The following is a 4,225-nucleotide window of genomic DNA, read 5'->3' on the forward strand; positions in this document are numbered from 1 at the left end:
CAGTTTTACTATATCCCTTGAACCTTCTTATTGACGATGAAACACAGAAATTGCACAGGAATTAAATACAAAATGCACAATGCCGACTTAAGTACAGGAGGACTGACTCTTCTTACTGCCTATGATTTGAGCCTTTCCTGTGAGACCACTTTCCAATTCCGATGCTTCACTTCAGGTTTACTGTATCCCTTGGACCTTCTTATTGACGATGAAACACAGAAATCGCATCGGAATTAAATACAAAAGGCACAATGCCGTCTGAAGTACAAGAACACTGACTCTTCTTACTGTCTATGATTTGAACCTTTCCTGTGAGACCAGTATTAGATTCCGATGCTTCACTTCAGGTTTACTGTATCCCTTGGACCTTCTTATTGACTATGAAACACAGATATTGCATCGGAATTAAATACACAAGGCACAATGCCGACTTAAGTACAAGAAGACTGACTCTACTTACTGTCTATGTTTTGAACCTTTCCTGTGAGACCAGTTTTAGATATCGATGCTTCACTTCAGGTTTACTGTTTCTTTTGGACCTTCTTATTGACGATGAAACACAGAAATTGCATCGGAATTAAATACAAAAGGCGCAATGCCAACTTAAGTACAAGAAGACTCACTCTTCTTACTGTCTATGTTTTGAACCTTTTCTGTGAGACCTGTTTTAGATTTCGATGCTTCACTTCAGGTTTACTGTATCCCTTGGACCTTCTTATTGACGTTGAAACACAGAAATTGCATCGGAATTAAATACAAAAGGCACAGTGCCGACTTAAGTACAAGAAGACTGACTCTTCTTACTGTCTATGCTTTGAACCTATCCTGTGAGACTAGTTTTAGATTCAGATGCTTCACTTGAGAATTACTGTATCCCTTGGACCTTCTTATTGTCGATGAAACACAGAAATGCATCGGAATTAAATACAAAAGGAATAATGCCGTCATAAGTACAAGAAGACTAACTCTTCTTACTGTCTATGTTCTGAGCCTTTCCTGTGAGACCAGTTTTAGATACCTATGCTTCACTTCAGGTTTACTGTATCCCTTGAACCTTCTTATTGAAGATGAAACACAGAAATTGCATAGGAATTAAATACAAAAGGCACAATGCCGACTTAAGCACAAGAAGACTGACTCTTCTTACTGTTTATGATTTGAGCCTTTCCTGTGAGACCAGTTTTAATTTCCGATGCTTCACTGCAGGTTTTCTGTATCCCTTGGACCTTCTTATTGACGAGGAAACATAGAAATTGCATCGGAATTAAATACAAAACGCACAATGCCGACTTAAGGATAAGAAGACTGACTCTTCTTACTGTCTATGTTATGAACCCTTCCTGTGAGACCAGGTTCAGATTCCGATGATTCACTTCATGTTTACTGTATCCCTTGGACCTTCTTATTGACGATGAAACACAGAACTTGAATCGGAATAAAATACAAAAGGCACAATGCCGACTTAAGTACAAGAGGAATGTATCATCTTACTGTCTATGTTTTGAACCTTTCCTGTGATACCAGTTTTAGATCCCCATGCTTCACGTCAGGTTCTCTGTGTCCCTTGGACCTTCTTATTGACGATGAAACACAGAAATTGCATCGGAATTAAATACAAAAGGCACAATGCCGACTTAAGTACAAGAAGACTGACTCTTCTTACTGTCTATGTTTTGAACCTCTCCTGTAAGGCCAGTTTTTGATTCAGATGCTTCACTTCAGGTTTACTGTATCCCTTGGACCTTCTTATTGACGATGAAACACAGAAATTGAATCGGAATTAAATACGAAAGGAACAATGCCAACTTAAGTACAAGAAGATTTACTCTTCTTACTGTCTATGTTCTGAGCCTTTCCTGTGAGACCAGTTTTAGATTCCGATGCTTCACTTCAGGTTTACTGTATCCCTTGAACCTTCTTATTGAAGATGAAACACAGAAATTCCATCGGAATTAAATACAAAAGGCAGAATACCGACTTAAGCACAAGAAGACTGACTCTTCTTACTGTCTATGATTTGAACCTTTCCTGTGAGCCTATTTTTGGATTCCGATGCTTCACTTTAATTTTACTGTATCCCTTGAACCTTCTTACTGACGATGAAACACAGAAATTGCATAGGAATTAAATACAAAATGCACAATTCCGACTTAAGTACACGAGGACTGACTCTTCTTACTGCCTTTGATTTGAGCCTTTCCTGTGAGACAAGTATCAAATTCCGATGCTCACTTATTGTTTACTGTATCCCTTGGACCTTCTTATTGACGATGAAACACAGAAATTGCATCGGAATTAAATACAAAACGCACAATGCCGCCTAAAGTACAAGAAGACTGACTCTTCTTACTGTCTATGTTTTGAACCTTTCCTGTAAGAACAGTTTTAGATTCCGATGCTTCACCTCAGGTCTACTGTATCACTTGGGCATTCTTATTGACGATGAACACAGAAATTGCATCCGAATTAAATACAAAAGGCACAATGCCGACTTAAGTACAAGAAGACTGACTCTTCTTACTATCTATGTTTTGAAAACTTCCTGTGAGACCAGTTTTAGATTCCGATGCTTCACTTCAGGTTTACTGTATCCCTTGGACCGTCTTATTGACGATGAAACACAGAAATTGCATCGGAATTAAATACAAAAGGAACAATGCCGACTTAAGTACAAGATGACTGACTCTTCTTACTGTCTATGATTTGAACCTTTCCTGTGAGACCAGTTTTCAACTCCGATGCTTCACTTCAGGTTTACTGTATCCCTTGGACCTTCTTATTGACGATGAAACACAGGAATTGAATCGGAATTAAATACAATAGGCACAATGCCGACTTAAGTACAAGAAGACTGACTCTACTTACTGTCTAAATTTTGAACCTTTCATGTAAGAACAGTTTTAGATTCCTATGCTTTACGTCAGGTCTACTGTATCACTTGGACATTCTTATTATACGATGAGGCATAGAAATTGCATCGGAATTAAATACAAAACGCACAATGCCGACTTAAGAACAAGAAGACTGACTCTTCTTACGGTCTATGTTATGAACCTTTCCTGTGAGACCAGTTTAAGTTTCCGATGATTCACTTCAGGTATACTGTATCCCTTGGACCTTCTTATTGACGATGAAAAACAGAAATTGTATCGGAATTAAATACAAAAGGCACAATGCCGACTTAAGTACAAGAGGAATGCATCATCTTACTGCCTATGTTTTGAACCTTTCCTGTGAGACCAGTTTTAGATTCCGATGCTTCACGTAAGGTTCTCTGTATCCCTTGGACCATCTTATTGACGATGAAACACAGAATTTGCATCGGAAATAAATACAAAAGGCACAATGCAGTCTTAGGTACAAGAAGACTGTCTCTTCTTACTTTCTATGTTTTGAACCTTTCCTCTGAGACCAGTTTTAGATTCCGATGTTTCACTTCAGTTTCATTGTATCCCTTGGACCTTCTTATTGACGATGATACACAGAAATTGCATCGGAAATAAATACAAATGGCACAATGCCGACTTAAGTACAAGAAGACTGACTCTACTTCTGTCTATGCTTTGAACCTATAGTGTGAGACCAGTTTTAGATATCGATGCTTCACTTCAGGTTTTCTGTATCCCTTGGCCCTTTTAATTGACGATGAAACACAGAAATTGCATCGGAAATCAATACAAAAGGCACAATGCCGTCTTAAGTACAGGAAGACTGACTTTTCTTACTGTCTATGTTTTGAACCTTTCCTGTGAGACCAGTGTTAGATTCCGATGCTTCACTTCAGGTTCACTGTATCCCTTGGACCTTCTTGTTAACGATGAAACACAGAAATTGCATCGGAATTAAATACAAAAAGCACAATGCCGACTTAAGTACAAGAAGACTGACTCTACTTACTGTCTATGTTTTGAACCTTTCCTGTAAGACCAGTTTCAGATATCGATGCTTCAATTCAGGTTTTCTGTATCCCTTGGACCTTCTTATTGACGATGAAACACAGAAATTTCATCGGAATTAAATACAAAAGGCACAATGCCGACTTAAGTACATGAAGACTGACTCTACTTACTGTCTATGTTTTGAACCTTTCCTGTGAGACCAGTTTTAGATATCGATGCTTCACTTCAGGTTTACTGTAACCCTTGGACCTTCTTATTGACGATGAAACACAGGAATTGCATCGGAATTAAATACAATAGGTACAATGCCGACTTAAGTACAAGAA

The sequence above is a fragment of the Schistocerca serialis genome, unplaced genomic scaffold (genome assembly GCF_023864345.2).
Source record: "Schistocerca serialis cubense isolate TAMUIC-IGC-003099 unplaced genomic scaffold, iqSchSeri2.2 HiC_scaffold_1393, whole genome shotgun sequence".
In the NCBI taxonomy this organism is placed as follows: domain Eukaryota; kingdom Metazoa; phylum Arthropoda; class Insecta; order Orthoptera; family Acrididae; genus Schistocerca; species Schistocerca serialis.